The 22,653-nt window shown below is 46.9% G+C and overlaps 1 protein-coding gene across 3 annotated transcripts in view; it reads left to right on the forward strand.

The window, feature by feature from the left end:
* The first annotated feature begins 1,593 nt into the window (after positions 1–1,593).
* SERPINE2 (serpin family E member 2) overlaps positions 1,594–22,653 on the forward strand; it is a 64,282-nt gene continuing 43,222 nt past the window's right edge. Inside the window, exon 1 of one of the 3 annotated variants that reach the window (XM_043909871.1) lies at positions 1,594–1,723. The gene's annotated coding sequence lies outside the window, so the exon portion shown is untranslated. Of the gene's footprint in view, positions 1,724–2,057; positions 2,330–2,945; positions 2,968–22,653 lie in introns of those variants that run through there. The other 2 variants (XM_043909872.1, XM_043909870.1) reach the window with 2 other exon arrangements.

Here is a 22,653-nt window from a genome sequence, read left to right on the forward strand (position 1 = left end):
GGAGCAAACAGGACAAAACATACAAGGAACCTTTCTGATATTTCCTACAGCTGCAATGTGAACTCACAATTATCTCAATAAAAGTGTTCAATTTAAAAAGCGTGATGGAGTAAGCAGATAAGAATCCACCTGCCAACGCAGGGGACACCAGTTCGATCCCTGGTCCAGGAAGATTCCACATGCCACGGGAACAACTAAGCCAGTATGCCACAAATACTGACCCCACGAGCTGCAACTACTGAAGCCCGCGAGCCCTCGAGCCTGTGCTCTGCAACAAGAGAAGCCACCGCAATGAGAAGCCGGTGCATCGAAACTAGGACGTGGCCCCCACTCGCCACAAGTGGAGAAAGCCCAGGCACAACAACAAAGACCCAGTGCAGCCAACAATAAATAAAATGTTTTCAAAAGTGATGGAGATAGAAATGGATGGGGGGATCAGGCAGGCTTTCAGAAGCTGGCTTCACCTACATCTTGGTTCTCGTTTGTTTCTCCTCTGGTCCCCTGGATGACTCCTATCTGGAAGACATTAATTCCAGTTTCTCCACCTCTGGGCTTTCTCCTCTAGCCTCTTCCACCTCCATCTCATTGTTCCCAGCTCCAGCTCACCCTGCCAGATGAGACCAAGCGATAACGCTGTCCCTGGAGCAATACCTAACCTTGTTAATAGTCACTTGGCATTGCCCACCCACTAGTCAAAACATAGTTATTGAGCAACTACTTTGATGGAGTACTGGCTCCAGGCACTAAGAACTAGGTGACTTAGAAACCATATTCAACTGGTTTCTCTTCCCTGCTTTCTGGGAGTATATATTCTAGTGAGAAAGGATGGGGGAAAAAACTAGCCAAGAAACAGGTGAAAAAAAAATCATGATGAGAGTTATTAACAATGTAATGGGTTGGAGAAAGAAGGAAGTGGCTTTAGCTCAAGTGACCAGGAAAGGTTTTCTAGAGAGGGTGACATTTGAGTTGCAACCGGAGGTAAAAGGAAGTAGTCATGAGGAAGACCATGGGGAGAAAAAAAAGCATTTCAGGCAGAGGGAACAAGGAAAAAGGATCTGTATCCTGCATATAACTGAATATAAATACTAGACACGAGAGTAAAGCAGTGAAAGGCATTTTCTCTTTGTGAACTGTTTCCTTTTTGTTTCAGGACCAAACCTCCCATAGATAGTTTCCCTCTATGAGAGGCTGTGAAAATCCTTCCAAGAGTCCAAATTGCTCTCATCAGTACGTGCAAGCTTAGTTCAAGGATGTGTTTCAGATTTACATTTTTTTTCCCCCTCACAGTTGGGGCCGTGGGCCTGGTGATGAGGATTCCGCACTGTTTAAGGGCGACATAAATTATATGTCATTCAAGTTGGGTACCCACGAACCTAAGTTGACGCAAAGGAGGGCTGAATACGGGAGATCTGGGTAACACAGCTGGAAGCGGGGCAGTGATTTGTCGCCAGCCTCTGGGGTCTGTGCCCCTCTGCGGCGCACAAGGTCCCATCGGCGACAGTAGCCGGTTGGGAAGGGCCGGATGCCCTGGGCTCTGCGGGTACCTTACGCTGTCACCACAAGCAGGAATCCAGTTTTCTGGATTCCCTCGTCTGCCTATTGCCTAGGGCGACCAGCGGCCGCTCCTCTGTCCCCGAGGCCGGGAGAAGTCGGCTCTGGGGCACCGGGCGATCTGTCCCTCCCCAGCCGCGACCTGGCACCGTTCACCCCATCACCCGGAACGGTAGGCACTCTCCCGGGGCGTCCCACCCCGTCTCTCCCGGGGCAGGCTGGGGAGGGTGGGGGGTGGGAGAACAAGCCCAGACGACCCGCCCGGCGTCCCAGGGACGCGCCGCGAGTCCTTGGGTCCCTCCCCGCCTCCCACACCCCCCGCCGAGCCCGGCGACCCACGTGCAGCACGGCCCGGGCTGGCGCCGCACCTCGGGGTCGGCGCGTCTCCCGGCGCTTTCCGGCGCAGCCCCGGGTCGGGAACCCGCGGGGGGCGGCCTCGGCGGGACGGCGGCGGGAGCGGGGGCGCCCCGGAGTGCGGGCGCGGGGACGCGGCGGCCGCCGGCACACAAAGAAGGCGGCGGGAAGGCGGGGCGGGGCGGGCCGGGGGCGGGGGCGGCAGGAAGGGGCGGGGGCCGCGCGGGCCGCCGATAAAGCCCCCGCCGCCGTGGCCGGCGGCTCGCGCTGTAGGGTTGCCAGGCTGCGCGGCTTGTGCAGGCGCCGCCGCCTCACTCCTCGCCGCTCTTCCTCCCCCGACTTCCCCCGCCCCGCCAACACCCGGCTCCGGCTCCGGCCGCGCCGCGCCCCACGGCCGCCACCTGGGGATCCCGAGCGAGGGGCGGTGAGTACGGGGCTGCGCGCCCGCGGCCGATCCCGGGCGCCCGAGGGGCGGGAGGGGAGCGGCCGGGGCTGCCCGCCGCGCCGGGGACGGTCCCGGAGCTCCGCGCGCCGCAGGCTGCGCGCCGTGACCTTGCGCCCGGCCGGGAGGCTGCGGGGCGAGCGGGGCCCGGGGGCGCTGGCGTCGGGCGGAGGAACTTTCTCAGTCTCGTCAGACCGGGCTGCCTCGGCCACGGCGGCGTGCGCGCCCGGCCCCTCGGGGAGCCGGGGTGGGACCCGGGCGGGGAGCCGAGGGGCCGCGCTTACGGTGGCGTCCAGGTGTGCCCGCGACCGGGAGTTCTGGGGCCGCCGTGGCTGCTGCCGGTCCGTCCTCTCGGGCGCCCCTGACCCTGAACTTGGGGTACACAGGTACTCGCGGGCGTCCCCTACCCCGTACTTTACTGGTGCACCTCCTCTTACGGAGGACTCCTACGGACTCCTACTTGTTACCGCTGCCTGAGCAGAGTGGGGGTAACGTGTGGTTTGGGGGAGAGCCTTTGGTTTCCTGCCTCCGATTTAACCCTGTGGAGCAGATCTTTGCTTTTTTTTTTTTTTTTAATCGCCTGTCGCAATGGGACTTGCAATACAGATTAGTGCCTACAGGTAAGGTGAAAGTACTCAGAAATTCTGGGGGAACTGGGTGTTTAATTTGCCTACAAACTGAGTGCAGAGGAAAGGCTTCTATTACATAAGACAGCACTCCACCTTCAGGTATCATGGAAGATGCTCTCAAAGGTTTTACTGTTTTAATGAACGAAAAATAATCTTCGCCTATGTCTCTCTCGAGAAATCTCTAATGCTGCTGTGTCTTGCTTTGACTACTTCTCAGGGAGCATTTTTATATTTATATTCTTATATTTAGCATCAACATAAAAAGGTGTTTGAAGATTTGACTTCCTCTTTCAAGCCAGGAAGCAGATTACCCCTCTGAACTGTTCAGGAGCAATCTACGTGATAATTTTATACTTTGGAGATTTTATATCGAAAGTTGAACACTGATAACTGGGAAAAATGTAAGCGTTGCTAATTTGTATATCTAAAGCACACTTCAGAAATTGAAGATACCTTCAATGCTGTCTGCATATATAAATCAGTAATTATGGGCTGTTTGCAATATTTCAGCGAAAATTTTCTTCAGGCATGCAAATGAAGGTGTTAGCTGAAATCATGTAAGTTTTCTTTCAACTCTGAGTTTTGATTCTTGCTTGAAATGTGGTTCAAAAATATTGTACAGTGCAGGGCAATTAGAAGGTCAGCAAGATGTCATCTTTCTTTTTTTTTTATTCTTTAAAAAATCAATCTATGCAGAAAATTTCGTCTCCCGTGAACTTCACTTATTAGTGTAATTTTAAAAGGACAGAAATGAGTCAGTCTCTAAAGGACAGTAATTTTCAGTTCCACACGTCAGTAACCAAATACTAGTCAGAGATTGTTTGAGGTGGCAGAGTTGAAAATGAGGTGGGGACCCAGTCAGGCCCCAGCTACCCGTCTCTGTAGCCGTCCTCTGCCAACCAGTCCGTCTCCCACAGCATGGATGACTTTGTCCCGTGGGCTTTCTCTCCTCCCCTAGTCCCACAGTTCACGTAGAAGATGCTCCCCTGCCTGCTTCTTTGACCAGCTCAACTCCAGGGATCTCCACCCACTCTGGCTACTGGGTCCTCTACATCCGGGTCTTGCCCTCACCCAGAGTTGCTCAGCTTCTGAAATCAGCATCTCAGTGTCTCTGCACCACAGGCTCCTTCCTTCCGGGTTGCAGATTGGTCCTCCCATCACAACTCTTCTTGACCATAGGAGATCTCTTCCCCACCCTCCTACCCCTTTGGCAGGTGACTAATGACCCATTCTGCAGGGAAAACAGGAGTCACTGGATTGATGTCTCTGCATGTCCCACCCCATTTCCTTCCCACAGACTTTTTCACAGTTACCCACATCCAAGAAATCTTAAGCACCTGTTGTGTCCGGGCACTTTGTTAGGCCCTGATGTATGGTAAAGATAGCAGGTCCGTGCTCTTCTGAAACAGTCTTTCTTGTGGAAGCAGACAGACAGAAAGCAAATATAACTATGCTCTGATAGAGTTGGAATACGGTAGAATAATAGAAGAAAAATCGGGGGATGGGCAGGGACTTAAGAGAAGATCAGAGAGACAGAGACACATCTGACAGTGCCTCATGACTCCCTATGAACTCTTTAAAAAAAAAAAATTTATTTATTTTAATTGGAGGCTAATTACTTTACAGTATAGTGGTGGTTTTGCCATACATTGACATGAATCAGCCACAGATGTGCACGTTAACAGTATTTTAAAAGCATCATAACCTCCCTTGTCCCTGCATCCCCAACTCATCTAAGTGACCACCTGTGTATCCAGGTCTTCTTAAGTGAGTTAACCCTTCCTCAGGCTCCCCTTTCTTCTCAACTCTGCAACCTGGCCAGTCTCCCCACAGTAGGAGTTATTGTTCAGTCGCTCAGTTGTGTCCAACTCTTCGCGACCCCATGGACAGCGGCACGCCAGGCTTCTCTGTCCTTTACCATCTCCCAGAGTTTGCTCAGACTCATGTCCATTGAGTTGAGGATGCCATCCAATCATCTCATCCTCTGTCACTGTCACCCCCTTCTCTTCCTGCCCTCAATCTTTCCGAGCATCAGGGTCTTTTCCAATGAGTCGGCCTCTTCCACATCAGGTGGCCAAAGTATTAGAACTTCAGCTTCAGCATCAGTCCTTCCAATGAATATTCAGGGTTGATTTCCTTTAGGATTGACTGGTTTGATCTCCTTGATGTGCAGGGGACTCTCAAGAGTCTTCTCCAACACCACAGCCCAAACGTGTCAATTCTTTGGCACTCAGCCTACTTTATGGTCCAACCATACATGACTACTGAAAAAATCATAGCTTTGACTATATGGACCCTTGTCGGCAAAGTGATGTCTCTGCTTTTCAATATGCTGTCTAGGTTTGTCATAGCTTTTCTTCCAAGGAGCAAGGGTCTTTTAATTTCATGGCTGCAGTCACCATCTGCAGTGAATTTTGGAGCCCAAGCAAATAAAGTCTGTCACTGTTTCCATTTTTTCCCCATTGAGACACCATAATTCCTGAAGGATCTGAGGATGTCCTGTAGACCTTTCTGCAGGACTGGGTATGGATCTTTCCTCTTTTTCTCTTGGATACTTTTCTTCTTCCCTAGTTGCCATCTCCTGCTGGTTTGCCTTCTGCCTCCCTGGCAACTCCACTACCTCCTGGGGTTTCCTGGGGCTCAGGTCTCACCCATATTGAGCTCTATGAGGAATGTTTGAGTTACCATTTTACCATGGCTTCCACTTTCACCAGTTCAAAGTCCCAGATTGTATCTTCAGCTAGTTCCCTCCAATCTAGTGGGCTGATCCATGCTCCCACAATAAGTCCAAAAGCGATTTTAGTTTTTAATCATCCACCCCATACCTGTTTCATCCTTAGCAAAAACCTGTCCCCTGTCTTATGTGATGGCGCCACCATTCACCAGGGGGCTAAAGCAGGGACCTCCCAGGGTCGCCAGACTCCTCCAGCAGCCACCAGCCCCCCACATCCAGACAGTCACCGAGTCCTAGTGCTGGTGCTGTGAAATCCCTTAAACCACAGCTTAAACCTGTGGCCCGGTTCTGCTTTGCAGTCCAGAAGTGGCACAGTGATGGCCAGTGCGCCATTTCTAGCTGGCAGACATATCGTTGGCCTGAACACATGTCTACAGAAATTGAGTTAACCTTTAGAAAGGTTGAGTTATCACTTGGATTTACAGCTACTCTTAAAAACCAGGGGCCCTGGAACAGGAGGCCTGCGTTGCCATGTAGCAGCACGTGGCTGGCATGGAGCTCCCAGGGCCCGGGTAGGCTGGAGACTGCTTGCTTTCCACTCCCCCTGGACCCATGGTCCCCCCTTACAGCAGCTTCCCAGCGCCCATGGTCTTCTGAGCTGGCAACCACAGGCTGGGGGATGACCACGGGCAGTCCTGAGTGACTGACTGCACCATCTCCTGCCTGGTCTTTCACACTAGTTTTGTACGCCTTTCAAACCATTGTCCACGTTGCTGCTGGGCCTACTTACCGTGGGCCCCTCAAGTCAGAATCCGTTTGTGTCCCTCCCGAGAAAACTCAGCGCTTTCCTCTTGGGGACAAAGCCCTATTCTGAAGGAGTAGCTGTGTTGTGTCCCAAGGTCAGTGTCTCAGATTGAAGAGGTGATCTTTCTGTTCACATTTAAAGTTGCTGTACCAGAATTTCTCAAAATACTTTTGAGCCTCTCTATGGAGGGTTGCAGATACATAATTCTGGTATTGGCTCACCTGTACTGAAATGCAGTCTCTGCTGATAATAAACCATTTCCACAGACCTCACCACCCTCCTCCTGCCCCATTACCACAGGAGGAGACAGGGCAGGCTGAATTCAATGTCCCAAAGCCAGAAGACCTCAGCCCTTGGAACATGGTTCAGCTCATCTCACATGGTGCCCAGAGTCATGCACTGTGTTCCCAAGAGCACTTAGCTCCCTTTGGGCAGTCCTATCCCACAAGTCAGCACTCAGCCAGACAACTTGCCACAGGGCCCTTCTCTCCAGCACCTCCCCAGGCTGCTGGCCATTTGTAATGACTTGACAAAGGCCAAGCTTTCTTCAGTCCCTTCCCATCTCCCTGCTGCATTGTTGTTCAGTTGCTAAGTTGTGTCCAACTCTTTGCGACCCCATGGACTACAGCACACCAGGCTTCCCTGACCTTCACTATCTCCCAGAGCTTGCTCAAACTCATGTCCATTGAGTCGGTGGTGCCATCCAACCATCTCATCCTCTGTCACCCCCTTCTCCTCCTGCCCTCAATCTGTGGCCAAAGTACTGGAGCTTCAGCTTCAGTATCAGTCCTTGCAATGAATATTCAGAGTTGATGTCTTTCAGGATCAATTGGATTGATCACCTTGCTCTCCAAAGGACTCTCAAGAGTCTTTTCCAACACCACAACTTTATTTTCTTGCAAAACTGAACTTCCTACAGACTTACCACACCATGATGCTGCCCTTGCCTCCTTATCTTGGCTCCTACTGGACCTCTGCCTGGAATTCTCTTTCTCCATCTTCTGCGTTCGTTGTCTGGCCAACTTCCACTTTTTCAGGACTCACATCTCGTGTCACCTGTTCCAAAAAGTCTTTCCTGAAGACCAGTAAGTAGTATCCGCCAGTCCTCCCTGATGCACATGTGGTATGCACACACATGTACACTACCCAATGGATGCCTTTCTGATGGTGGTTACTGTGTCATGGCAACATGCTCTATCCACCAGATTCCCAAATGGTGTGAAGTTGTGCTTCAGTTCTGGTTACATTTGCACCAGCAATGGTGCATGACCCAAAGGCGTTTAATGGATGTTGAACTAAACCATTTTCATATCTTTCATAAGTTTTCTGCACATTTTATGAACCAGTGCTTGTCTTCTGGGCTTAAAGGGGAGCTCTGCCTCTAGACCTCTACCCCTGGTGCTGGTACTTCTGCACTTAATCAATCTATATCCTAACATAAAAAGAATGTTTGATCAACCATGTCTTCTAAGACAGAACATTACTGAGAAAAAAGCGGAAGTCTAACACAGAAGGGCTTCTGTGTCTGTGTTCACTTCATTTATCCTCATTTGAACCCTTTTTGGCTTCGTTCTGTCTTCCTTGAAGTCCACTGGCTATACTTCGTATTTCACAATTTGTAGAAGGTAGAATTGTTGTTGTTCAGTTTCTGAGTAGTGTCCGGCTCTTTGCGATCCCGTGGACCATAGCCCACCAGGCTCCTCTGTCCATGGGTTTCTCCAGGCAAGAATATTATAGTGAGTTGCCATTTGCTTCTCCAGGGGATCTTCCCAGACCAGGGATTGAACCCATGTCCTCTGCATTAGCAGACGGATTTTCTACCACTGAGCTACCAGGGAAGCCCACAAGGTAGAAGACCTTCTAGCTTATTTCCACTAACCTTTTCAATGATGGTGATAGCATGCCTTCTTTCTGACCCATTTTTTGTTGTTATGATTTTTTTTTTTTTTTCAGTTTTTGCCAGGGCAGTTTTTTGGCTAATGTCTTAAGCTAAGTTTAGTGGAAGGAGGCCTGGGTTGGGAGAGGGTATGCACTGTGCCATAAAAGATTTATATAGTTGACCATTTGGATCTTAATTTCCTTACCTATACAATAGGTGTGTTGAAATAGTGATCTCAAATGTTTTATTAAAAAAAAAACAAAACAGTTTAACTTCTTGGCTTATTTTCCTTTCTGACCCAGCTTTCTCATAAATATCAGGCCTAGATGAAATTTTCTCTGAAATGCAGTTATATGTTTATCTGCATGAAATTCTTCTCTTTCATTTTTTCTTTTAAACCAAATAAATCATTCAGTTTGGCTCTTTAGGGCTCAGAAATAGCATTGAGGCCCAACAGGAAGATGTATTTGGTTTGTATTCCTACTTGGAGGCATTTATAAAAATGTGTGATACATTGAGTCCCGTATACTGGGATCTTCTTTGTAAACCTCTGTCTCCATTCATAAATGTGTCCTCCTTCTCTTTGCAGAACCATCTTTCCTCATGAGTAGATTGTATGTCTAATCTAAAAATCAATATTGGGTTTAAAAAAACACCCTTAGGTATGGAATGGAGTCAGATGCAATAAACTACACCTTTAGGTTATTTCTTATCTCTAAGTTCACAATTTGTTTAAGAACACTGAAAGACTAGGACAGTTTTATTTCTCTTTTGAGAAATGCTACCTTTCACCCAACAGGCCAAGTCAATTTACACAGTAAATGATTCTCCCTTTATTCTGCTGTTAGATTTCCAGGTCTGGATGTCAGCCCAGTCCAGAGAAGTTGGCGTTCCTTCTGTGCCTCTTTTTTGTGCATGGGGATGGCCACTGAGCCTCAGCAGTCTTCTATTTGTAATTCCATTCATGCATTTGGACAAACATTTCATCCCCATTTCCTCCCTGAATTCCTTCAAAGGTTGGGGTGGATGCCCTAATTCAAGATGAGACCAGGAACACCCCATGCTCCTGCCTCAGTCTGACCTCAGACTTTGCCCTTTGCCTCAGAAGATAATTGGAAAATTGGAGCCCACTGTGCCACTATTTTTATCAGTTCATTCTTGGGAGAATGATAATATGGAGATATTTTAATGTAAAACATAAATAAATCCTATGAAAAAGCAGAAAGGATTTCTTACAATGACTGCAGACCTTGGTGAATATACTTTGTTTTGTTTTTGTTTTTGTAATGACCTCCCCCACCTTACAGCAGAGAGAAGTCCAGTAACCTGGGGAATTTCTATGAGCATGATAAAAATAGCATCAGTCCTTTGTCCCCGCCCCGTGCCCCACCCCCCACACACCCTCTGCATTTAGTGCCAACTAATACAGCTATAGAAAAAAATAACTATTTGTTTTTGGCCCCAGTTTTTATGGGCCAAATTTTGAAAGTGAATGTGGGCAGGTGAGAAAGTTTAACATTGAATATGAACCCCACTGGAAAATGAACAAGGTGACTGAAAATGAAAATAGATTTTTCTTTCTTTTGAGAAAATACCGTATAAATAATGGCGGTGTTTGCCTTTTCTACTAAAAAAAAAAATTTTTTTTTTGGTCTTTTTTTTTTTAACCAGTGAATCCACTTAGGAGAAAATTATTTTTATTAAGGATTTGGTCACTGATTAGATTATATGCACTTTAATTACTGTCTGATCTTTTGGTTACAAGTGCAGAAGTATGATCAAGTGTAGTCAAAATAACTGACTCAAAAACACGGAGAGCCTGGGGGGAGCTACTGGCTTACGTTGCTGACCCGGAGCCAGGGTAAGGGTGCTTTGACCCTGGAGGTGGCCGGAACTAGAGACACGTCCTTGAACCTCTTTTCTTTCCCACCATGTCTTGTCTCTGAACCACGACTGTAGGCACCTTCAGGCTGACCTTCCTACAGCCTCAGGATTAAAGAGGAAAGATGAGCTTCCTGGCTGTTTAGGTCAGAAAAAAAATCCCAGGGACGCACTCTGATTGGCTCAGGTTGGGTCATGTGCCTTTCCCTGGACCAATGGCTGTGGTCAGGGGAATGAGAGCCTGTGATTGGCTAGGTTCTGAGTCACATGGTCGAAACCTGCAGTCAGAGGAAGGAGGAGTAGTCAGAGAAGTGTGCTGGTTAGTATTTGTATGCAGAGGTTTGATAGAGGTTCAGCGTCTCTCCTCCAGCCTCATGGCTACTTGTAGGACAGATATTAACATCATTCCCATTCAGACAGTTGTGCAGAAGAGTGTATAGCCGCCCAGGTGTCCGTGGTTACTCATACAGTCTGTATGTGTCAATGCCAGAGCCTGAACCCAGGTCTGTAAACGTGTGAGCTCTGAGCTCACACTATGAACCGCCAAAGATTTATGACTCATCAATATTTATAACCTCTCAAAAAGAAACCCGTGTCAAACCACGGGCCTCCTTTCAAGAGACTATCTTCTTTCCTTGCTGTGTAATGTCCTTCAATAAGACAATCAAAACAGAGACGGAAAGAGGCTAATACTTTTGTGTTAGCTTTGAAGTAATGTTTTCACGCCTTTGGGCCCCTGGGCCCGGTTGTTTCTTAGAGACTTGTTTTTTTCCTGGGACTCACACTCTAAAATTAATACTGACCTTTGGATTGAAAAGGTAGAGTGCATATACGCAGAGTCCAAGAGAATAACATATGTTTAAGCTGGATGAAACTGAACTAAAGGACAAAGGTGACATATTTTTAAAGGATGTCTACTCCACAACTGTGTAGACTTAGGTTAAAACATTGAGATTTAACTTGTTTTTATGGTTTTCTTTATCTTTAACTTTATTTCAGAGTTTGTCATATCTTGTGGTATATGTTCTCCCCATCCTCCTCTTCCTCCTTTGTATAGTGTAGTAATTAAGAGTATGGAGCATGTAGAGATGAATGGGCTTTCATCTGTATCTAGATTATATTGGATACTAGCTGGAGGTCAGGGGGCTGTAGCCAATTTACTAGACTTCTCCAAGCCTCAGTTTCTTCATCTGTGAACTGGGCATGAAGGTAATCACCTCTTAAGTGTTGTGAGGATGCAGTGGAGAGTATGCTTTAGGTGCTGAGCACAGAGCCTCGATTGGAGTTGACTTCCAGGACATGAGATGGAGGTGGGGTTCTATTCGTCACAGTAGTCCATGTGAACGTTTCACTCCTGGGACCTGTGTTTTCATTGTGCCTTTGACCTCGTGAATGAGGAACTTGCTGTCTGTGTTTGCATACTTAGTTTCCAGACCCCTTTTCTGTAAAATTCTCGTGAACAGTATTCCCAGTGATCAGCTGATCATCTGTCTTTTCCACAGGCTTCCAGCTCCTCTGGTATTGGCCACAGAGCAAAGGATAGCTGGTGCATGAAATAAACTCACTTTTAGTCCACCTTTGAGGAAACATAAGCAGCAGTATTACCATTAGGTCTTTCTAGGGGCATATTGCAGGCTGGCCTTGTCAGACTGGTTGCTGTTTTTTTTTCTTATTGTAGTTATGAAGAATGAATAAATTGCACAGTAGGAAAAGTAATCTTAGGTAAAAGTAATCTTTAATATTTAGGTTTCTGCAGATGTAGCATCCAAAGTCTTCCCCTTTTGTTCTTGTTTGTCTGACTGTGAAAAAGTCATTTTATTGTATCCAGTGATATCCATATATCCAGAAATAGCCATTTTAAGCACATGGTCATCTAATTATGATTTGATGCCTTCATTATACAGTTCTGTGAATGTTGGATTAACCATTGCCAACATTCCTAGATAGGAAATGTATTTTCAACTGCCATTAGTATGATTTAAGAATTTTACTGGCAAATATACATGTGGGACTTTTTATAGCACCCAGTGTATGCCCAAACCTGAATTGTTGCTTGGACAATGAGTTGGGAAATGCCAAGGAGATTCTGGGTGATGACTTAATTATAGAGTTTTCTTTCTAAAAAGAAAAGTTTTCTCTTTGAAGTTACTTTAGTGATAGACTCATATGGTGTCTTGCCAAACCTGTATTCATTTCTTAAAGACATGTTAATTAAAGTAGCAACTTAGAAGATTGGCCAGAGATGCCGAAGTATTCATAGTGAACCTCTTCTTGTGCAGCTAGGTCATTAATCATGACCAGTGCTAGTCATACTAATGTGAATTGATTCAGCAGTTACTGAAAACAGAGTTGTTTCATGCATGTATATCACTTAGTAGTCTAAAATTTCTTTAAGAAGGATAAGTATATTTTTTATATACACATTGGCAAAAATGTGCTTTTCTGATACTCTCTATCATGTGTTCTACTTATTTGTGTGTGTCTTCTCCGCCCCACTAGGAAATCTTCAGGATTTTGTAGTCTCTTTTATTCCTCTGGTCTCCTTCCACAGTACCTGACACAGAGGAGCCCAGAAGATGCTTGAAACGGGGAATGAAGTGAAAGATCAGTGGGTCATCAGGGTGTCAAGTGCTATGGGACACCTTTTATACACGATCTTGTTGAATCTAAACAGATGGAAATTAAGTAAGGTGGAAATTAGTCGTACTTCACAGATGAGAACACTGAGGTTCAAGTGTGTGAAGCACCCTTCTGAGATTCCTGCCCATGGGATGTTCACTCCAGATCTGGGTGTCTCAGTAGAGATTTTTGATTCTGAAACAGTGTTTTCAGGGAACAACCAAGGCTAAACAATGGTGGTCGAACCCACAGACCATGGCTGGATGAGGGTGACTTGGAAAGTCAAATGAACCTGGATTAAGTGTCTTGTTCTATGCTTAGTAATTTTATGTCTGCAAAACATTCTCTGCGTCCTCCACCCCCACTCCCCGCCATCAGTCCTGAGCTCCAGTTCCAAAGCTAAAGAATGGAGATGATAAGGATGCAGCTTCATTGCAGAGAGAGATTAAACTGTTCCTGTTTTACAGACAGGGAAATAGAAAATATTACAAGTTAGGTCACCTGAGCAGCCCTAGGATGTTCTGTGAATGAGGAACTTGGAGGCTCCCTGAGGGTCAGGAAGCTGGGCAAGAAATGGACTGTGTCCAGGTCTCAGTTTCCTTCCCCTTGAATTGAGCGCTGTGATACCCACTTTTCAGGAGCTTGGAAGGCTCAGCCATGCTGATGCTAAAGCCTTTTACTCAGAGGAGTTGCTTAAATGTCAGTCGCTACAATGCATGTGTGTTCGTATGCGTGTGTCTGTATATGTAGAGGTAAGAGTGTGCCCAGTGTGACGTGTTGGCTTGTGGCTGACAAGCACAAACGTGCAGACGGCCCTCTTGGGTAATGTGGCCCTTTCTTCTTCTTTCAGGTTACTCTCCACAGAATCCATTTTGCCTTAAATTGTGTAGAATTGCTATTTACTGATTTGTATCCATAATAAAAGTTGGTCATTTAGTCTCTCATGGGCTATCTATGGCTAAATACATGGAAATAACTTCTCCATGGCAGAGAGATCAGATCTCATAAAAAATATGACAGTTTTAACATATGACTTTGGAAAGTGTAAAACGTTACTTGCATGTAACTTTCACTTTCAGTAAATACTCTAGACTTCAAGACACTGAAGTGTCCCGAATTGCAGCAAGGCCTGCTCTTTTCTGGGTCAGGTATGCCAAACTGGTACCTTGGGGATGCCTTAATGAGTCACTAAAAAGCATTGCATGCATGCTAAGTCAGTCACTTCAGTTGTATCTGACTCTTTGCAACCCTGTGGACTGTGGCCCTCCAGGCTCCTCTGTCCATGGGATTCTCCAGGCAAGAATACTGGAGTGGGTTGCCTTGCCATCTTCCAGGGGATCGTCCCAATCCAGGGATTAAACCCATGTCTCTTACATCTCCTACATTGACAGCTGGGTTCTTTACCACCAATATCATCTGGGAAGCCCCCAAAGGCACTAAAATGGGGGAATTTTGTCTGTGAAAAAGAATGTCCTAGTTCAAAAACTCTGTGAATGTGAAGTGAAAATTTTTCTGAAGTTGTCCCTCAGACAAAGAGAGGTTTGCTCTATATTACGGTCCTTACAGAATCTTCCATTTTGCAAAGATCTTGATATGTTTATTGGTCAGAGCTTAGCAAAAGCCCCGGATGGATGAGACTCATGAGAACACAGGCAGAAAGGACATAAGCCTGAAATCACCTTTATCAATACTTAGTATGAGCGCTTAGAGAGATTGCATGATGAAAAGGCATTTTTTTAAAAAGGCAGAGAAATTGAATACAGGCTTAGTCATTATTCCTGAGGTCATGGTTTCACAATCACCAAATGTTGAATGTGTCGTGTTAGTTATGGTCATGTTAGTTGCTGTAACAAATAAACCCAAACATGTGCCATGGCTCAGACGTGATGGAACGTTATTCTCCGCTTGCATAAAGCCCCAGATTGGTGTGTTGTTTTCCAACCTGGTGATTCAGCGACACAGCCTCTTTCCATCACGTGGTTCCATTTCGTTTAACAGGTCGGTTCCGAGGGCATGATGCTGATTGGCATCAAGCTGGTGGAACCAGAAAGGTCACGGCAGATTGCATATGGCAGGTCTGGATGGGCCAGGCCTGTGGGCAACATTTCTACTCCCATTTCATTGACTGCATTTCAGTCTTATAGTCACTCCCACCTACAGCACAAGCTATCACTCTGCCTTCAGTAGAAGAGGAAATGGGTTTGCTGAGAAGGTTAGCTACTCTGTCAGGTCAAATTTTATCTAAGCCACAAAGGGTCACTTTAAAATGTGACACAGCCAGTAATATGCTGTGGGGATCGCGGATATAGTTTTGCCTGTGAGGGCCACTCTTCTGATGATCTGTGGGGGGGCTTCTTATGGCTTAGGATAGACTTTTTTCATAAAGTGTCACACACAGATTTGAAAAGTACAGTATCACAGGCAGCTCGGAAGGAAAGTAGATAATGTGCTGAGGGAAATGGTTAGACTCAAAAAGCGATGACAGGCATGGAGAAGATGTCTGGGGAAAACTCTGAATTAAATTGCTTCACGGAAGGTGGAAATGGAAAGGTTCTATTTCTAGATCATAATATATGTGATTTCACATACTTAGCCATGTTGACCAGAACTTGCGGGACGGGGGCGCTGGGGTGGAGGTGTTGGGATTCTCTTGCTGGACGAGGGAACTGTCCTGTTTGGGAGACACCATGTATTCAAGCACAGATGGTACTTAGAACGTAAAAAAAAACAGAGACTTTCATGCTGGAAGAAGGGGCGCCTCTTGCAGCAGCGTGGCGGAGGGTTGGCAGATGTGCTTAGAACACTGCTCAGCATCCAGGAGCAGAAGGCGAGGCGAAGCTGGGGGCAGGGATCAGCGCCAACCCTGAGCTCTGACTCGGGGGTGAAAGAGGACCCAGAGGGAGTGGACAGGGGGAGGCAAGTGACGGGACCACCTCTGCCCTCTCTCCCGGAGAAGCCTCTGGCAATGTCTGTCACGTGGTGGTGGGCATGTCCACGTCGTCTCTGGCCTCTTTCTCGCTGTGTGATGTGAGGCAGATGACTCAGCCTCTCTGCATCTCTTGTTACTTCAGCTCAAACCCAAAAGGCTGATGTGAGATTCAGTAGGATGATGCATCCACTGGGCTGTGCGCACAGGAAGAGCTTCATAAATTAGCTCTCCCCTCTCCTGTGCGCAGTGACTCGCTGGCTGCCCTGTTGGTGAACATAACTGGTCCTGAGAAGCTGGAGAGACATTCTTTGTTGTTCAGTCGCTCAGTCACATCTGAATCTGAGACCCATGGACTGCAGCACGCCAGGCTTCCGTGTCTTTCACCATCTCCATGAATTCGCTCAAACTTGTGTCCATTGAGTCGGTGATGCCATCCAACCATCTCATCCTCTGTCATCCCCTTCTCCTCCTGCCTTCAATCTTTCCCTCAGCATCAGGGCCTTTTCTAAAGAGTAGTTCTTCACATCAGGTGGTCAAAGGAATGGAGCTTCAGCTTCAGCCTCAGTCCTTCCAGTGAGTATTCAGGGTTGATTTCCTTTAAGATTGATTAGTTTGATCTCCCTGCTGTCCAAGGGACTCTCAGGAGTCTTCTCCAACACCACAGTTTGAAAGCATGAATTCTTTGGCGCTCAGCCCTCTTTATGGTCCAACTCTCACATCTCTACATGGCTGCTGGAAAAACCATAGCTTTGACTATATGGACCTATATGGCAAAGTTATGTCTCTGCTTTCTAATACGCTGTCTAGCTTTGCCATTGGAGAAGGCAGTGGCAACCCACTCCAGTACTCTTGCCTGGAAAATCCCATGGACAGAGGAGCCTGGTGGGCTGCAGTCCATGGGGTCACTAAGAGTCAGATACCACTGAGCGCCTTCACTTTCACTTTTCACTTTCATGCATTGGAGAAGGAAATGGAAACCCACTCCAGTATTCTTGCCTGGAGAATCCCAGGGACAGGGGAGCCTGGTGGGCTGCCGTCTCTGGGGTCGCACAGGGTCAGACACGACTGAAGCGACTTAGCAGCAGTAGCAGCAGCTTTTCCATAGCTTTTCTTCCAAGGAGCAAGCATCTTTTAATATCATGGCTGTGGTCACCATCCACAGTGAGTTTGGAGCCCAAGAGAAAACTGTGACTTCATGACAAAAAGAAACTCAGCCTCCTCCATCCCTAATGATCTCTCACTGCAGTATCTTATAGCAGAGGTTAGAGATGGGTGAGGAGAACTTTCATTAAGTCAGTGATTTTTTTTTTCCGTATATCTGGTGCTGATTCTTTTTTAAAATTTTATTGGAGTGTAATTGATTTACAGTTCTATACACCTGAAACTGAAAACTAACAGTGTTGTAAGTCATTGATTTTTAATTCCAGAAATCCCTGTTCTCCCTCAGCTTTGTGTAAAGGCCTGTCCCATGAGGAAGAGTTCTGTGGGACCAAAGAGTGGCCAGGTCACCTCTCAGGATGGTGTCTTGTATGTGGATTCTGCAGGATGGGGGCAGGGGCAGGTATCACTGATTTGATGGGAGAGTGGAGTCACAGAGCAGGGATGGGATTTATCCCACACAGGCAGGCCTAGGGCTCAATAGTCTTACCCCACCACCATATCCAAGTGGACACCAAGTTAGAACACCTCCCCTCCCCTGCTCCACCGTCCCTCGCCCTATTCCTTCAGAAAGCACCAGCAGGGACCTCAGCGAGAAAAACAGAGTCAGACTAAAGGAAGAACCTCAGTGTTGGATGATTGAACCCAAATTTGAAATTATACTTCCCGTCACTTCAGATGGTTTCTAAGCGTTGCATAACTTTGCTGGTTGGATGGTTCTTGCCAGGGTGTCGCGACAGACAACATATAAATATAGAGTGGTGTGTCAGTTGCTCAGTTGTGTCCGACTCTTTGTGACCCCATGGGCTGAAGCCCACCAGGATCCTCTGTCCCTGGGATTCTCTAGGCAAGAATACTGGAATGTGTTGCCATTCCCTTTTCCAGGGGATCTCCCCGAACCAGGGATTGAATTTAGATATCCTGCATTGTAGGCGGTTTCTTTACAGATTGAGCCACCAGGGAAGATGGTGTAAATATAGAGTGGTCATCTTCCTAAATATTCCTTTGGGATTTTGTTTAAATACTCATTGCTGCCTCCTGGGGGATTTTCTCTGGGCCTTGTGTGTGCTAAATCATTTAACTCATGTCTGACTGTTTGTGACCCTGTGGGCTGTAGCCTGGCGGGCTCCTCTGTCCACGGGATTCTGCAGGCAGAAATACTGGAGTGGGTTGCCATGCTGTCTTGCAGGGGATCTTCCCGACCCAGGGATCAAACCAGCATCTCTTGTGTCTCCTGCATTGGCAGGTGGGTACTTTACCACCAGCACCACCTGGGAAGCCTCTCTGGGCTGCAGAGGTCTGAATCCATCAAGTCCAGGAGTGTTTGTATTCTTGGAAAACACAGCCCTCTTAAAGCCATTGTTTAAAAAGCCACTTGGAGCATTAAAAACCTCAGGTCATCAATTCCTGGTGTGAAAATGTAGGAGCGTTGGGGCTTCAGGCAAGCAGTATTGACTCAAATGTGCAGAGCACTTTAAGACAGCGTTTGATTGTACATTCTAAAACAGGGAACGCAAATTGAAATTCCTCCTGGGGGCTTTCGCTCATGCATTCTACGTGCAGTATTTTCAATTAGCTGCAGAAAAAAGTACATTCAGTGTGGGTCTATTTTTACAGCTGGGAATTGCTCTGAGAACACAATTGGCTATTTCATACATGTGAGATTTATTTAAATGACTCGTGGGGGTACTTGCAGTTTAACCAATAATTGAAAATATTATTGCAGTGTGGCAGGTAAAAGTAGGAAGTCATTTTGAATTCCTCCAAGCTCAATAGCCTTATGTTAGTCTGAGGGGCATGTGGTCGACAGGGTGAGAGCAATGTTGAGATTCCATCCTTCCCATTTCATTCCTGGGCTCTGCCACAGCGTGGAAAGAAAGAGCACTTAAGGCTGCCTGCAGGAGGGCACTCAGCAAGGAGCCAAAGCATTAAGGTGCCCTCTTGTCGTGCACTTCTGTTTTCATGCACCAGACACAGATGGAAGGTTAGATCAAACATGAGAAGCCTCATCCTTCCCCCAGTTCTTCTTGGACTACGTGTTCCGTCCCTCCACCTCTGCCACACTTTGCTTCCTGTTTCACTTCAGCCCGTCACCTAGCGAAGCTAGCTTGAGTCTCTCAGGATAGACCCACCAGCCCCTCAAGAGTTGTTCATAAATGTTACTAGAGGCTTGAAATGCATATTTGCACTGAACTGAAAACATGTAAGTGCCGGTTAGGAAACACTGTATTAAAATTCATTCTTGAACTTCCCTGAAACAGACCAGTTGTTAGAACTGTGCACTTCTGCTGCAGGGATGTGTGGGTTCTATCCCTGGTCAGGGAACTGAGATCTCCTATGCCACGTGGCAAGCCCCCTCAAAATGCATCCTTTGGATACCTGTTTACGTGTAGCTAAATCCCTTCACTGTTCATCTGAAACTATCACAACACTGTTAATGGGCTATGAAAGTGCAAAGTAAAAGTCGTGTCCGACCCTTTGCGACTCCATGAATGTACAGTTCAGTGGAATTCTCCAGGCCAGAGTACTGGAGTGGGTAGCCATTCCCTTCTCTACGGGATCTTCCCAACCCAGGGATCAAACCCAGGTCTCCCGCATTGCAGGCGGATTCTTTACCAGCTGAGCCACAAGGGAAGGCGAAGAATACTGGAGTGGGTAGCCTATCTCTTCTCCAGTAGATCTTCCCGACCCAGGAGCCAAAATAAAAAATGCAAAAAACATATTTAGATATTAGAAAAAATGCATTCTTGCTCCTGCAATTCAATCAAAGCATGGGTCAGTTAGGCATTCTGTGGGCAGAATTGAAGTCTCAACCACCAGTATATAACTTTTCTCAGGATCAACAGCTCTCAGCCAAGGGTGAGGCCCCTCTCTCCCAGGAATGTTTGCCAGTGTCTGCAGAGGTTTGGTTGTCAGCCACGTGTGTGGTGCCACAGGCATCTGATAGGAGAGGCCAGGGAGACAACTCAACACCCTACGATACACAGAGCATCCCCTGCAACACAGAGCTATCCAACTTGGAACGTCAGTAGTGCCAAAGCTGTGAAGCCCTGCTCGAGAATGTTTTTTTTCTTGTTTGTTTTTTTAAAAAAGAAATGACTCCCTAAATATTGGTTGGTCAAAAGGTTCGTTTGGATTTTTCCATAACATCTAATGGAAAAATCTGAATGAACCTGTCAGTGCTTGCAACGTGGTGGCTTCTGTAATCGATGTTGGTTGTGGTTTAGTCACTAAATCGTATCTGACTCTTTGCGACCATACTCTTTGTAGCCTGCCACGCTCCTCTGTCCATGGGATTTCCCAGGTGAGAACACTAGGGTTGATTGCCATTTCTTCCTCCAAGGGATCTTCCCCATCCAGGGATCTAACTCATGTCTCCTGCATTATAGGGTGGATTCTTTACCTCTTAGCCACCAGGGAGGCCCCGAATCAGTATTATTACATGAGGTGAATTCAGGTGATTACCGAAGGCCTGGCTTCTTCATCGACGGCCTGGTTACCAAGAGAGCACTGTGCTGTCCCCTGGGCAGCACTGGATGCTGGGGAAGTGTGAACAGGACAGAAAAAGTACTCTTTCCCCCCACCCCGCCCCAGGCACAAAGAGAAGAAGAGGCCACAAGTGTGGTAGTCAGAGCAGGATTACAGAAGCCTGAGTCTGGAAAGAGCCTGGCAGGCTTTGAATGCTGCCAGGGGGAGAGTGTACCTGCAGAGGAAGCCAGATCAGAGCAAACTGGCCAGGTTGGAGGCTGTGGGAGGGTAAGAGTTCGAGGAAGACCTGTTTGATGCAGGTGTTGGTGCCAAGGGTCAAGGTCAGCCTTCCCTATCAGCAAGGTCACTGGACAGTGCAGACCTGGGTTGGATGTGGGAGACTGATGTTCTCTTTCAGGATTGTCAGTGGCTTGCTGAGCACAAAGGAGGTGGAGAACATAGACCATTCAGGAAGTGTCTCAGAAGTAGAAGGATAGAGCTTGTTGATGGTTAAATGGGGTCAGGGAGAGGATGCAGGGTGGCTCCCAGACTTCCTGCTTAGACTCTTGGAAGGATGGGGAGCCCCCTTACTGGGATGTAGGTAGTTCAGGGTGGAACCTCAAGTTTAGAGAGGAGGGCTCCTTTTTCTTCCCATCGTAGAATTTCTGTGAAAACGGGTAAGGGGACTTCTCTGTATCTATCTACCCTGTGTTTCTTTTCAAAAGAAACATTGGGTTTTAGAGTCTGCCCTGTGAGCTAAAATCTAACATATTTCTCCTGGATTGCTTCTTCTCTCCAGTTACCATCATAATAGGTTTTCTAGTGCAGCTCAGAATGATTTCTAAATGGCTTCCTTGGGCAATCATCAGGCATGTTCTGTATTAGACTTCCCCTCCACCTAAGCAAATAAAACAGTAATGAGACTCGGCTCACCATCCATGCTTCCGAGACAGGGCTCTTCTGGCTTTGCCACGCTGAAACTTTTCTGAATTGCATCGGTCTGGTCCTGCCTTATTTCATTTTCAGCTGGTAGGAAGCATGTCACCTTATACCTGAGCCTGGCAGTCTCAGAAGGAGCACCAGGAAGTCACTGGAGCCTGATAGCCATATCCTAGGTCACCCAGTGATATCAGATACATTTTTCTAAAAAAAAAATTTCTAGAGCTGCCCTGACACCATCACCAGGGCTGTTCAAGGAGGCATCACGGGGCCCAGCTGCTACCCAGGAGGGCAGGCCTGCTTTCAGGTCCCTTCCATGAGGACCTGTGCCCACACGTGAAACTCTGATAAAGTCATATGGTAGATCCTTGAAGCCCAAAGAAATGAAGGAAATGGTCCACAGTTGCAAAAAGACCATGAGTAAAACAGAAAAGGCAGCTTTAAAAATTCCCTTTGATTTTCAGAGATTGGAACTTGGGGAAATTTTGCAGTTGAGGAAGAACTGTTCGGATGGGCTGAAGAGTCGACATTTGGAGACTGAGGACAGAGACCCAAGGACTCCTTGACCCCCCGTGAATCGTGACAGAGGCAGCTTGGTTGAGCCCTTGGTGTTCAGGAACTGTCCAAAGAGCCTGAGCTGTGTCACCCTTTTTTATTCCTCACATCAGCGCATCAGCAGGGACTACTGTTACGTGCCCTGTGCAGTAGGCAGGTGAAGTATAGTGCTTGTCAGAAATCAGGCAGTGACTTGGTGGGGGACCCAGTTTGAATTTGAGTGGTTGTCTCCGGAGCTTAGAGCGGCCAAGAAAACTAAGAATTGGTGCTCTCTCAAAGAATTATGAAAAGGCAGAATTATTCAGACACATAGTTTTGACTTTTTTTTTTTTTTTTTTTAAGAATATTGACATTTTTAGTGTGCTTGCAGTATTGGGAAAAGAAAGTAAATAATGAAAAGGTCTGTCTTAAGGTGCATTTGCTGACTAAAATTTTAAAATAATGCTTTTTATTTTTAATTTTTCATTTTAAGATAGTTGCAGATTGATATGCCATAACAAAAAACAGTAGAGGGAAATCGCCGGTAACCCTTCACCTACTTCCTACAAAAATCATCTTGCACAACTGTGTGTGTGTTTAGTCAGTTATATCCAACTTCTTGCGACCCCATGGACTGTAGCTTGCCAGGCTCCTCTGTCCATGGAATTTTCCAGGCAAGAATACTGGAGTGTGTTGTCATTTGCCACGCCAGGGGATCTTCCCGACCCAGGGATCAAACCTGCGTCTCTTGTGTCTCCTGCATTGGCAGGCAGATTCTTTACCTCTGCACC

Source organism: Cervus elaphus, chromosome 8, assembly GCF_910594005.1.
Source record: "Cervus elaphus chromosome 8, mCerEla1.1, whole genome shotgun sequence".
Lineage (NCBI taxonomy): Eukaryota > Metazoa > Chordata > Mammalia > Artiodactyla > Cervidae > Cervus > Cervus elaphus.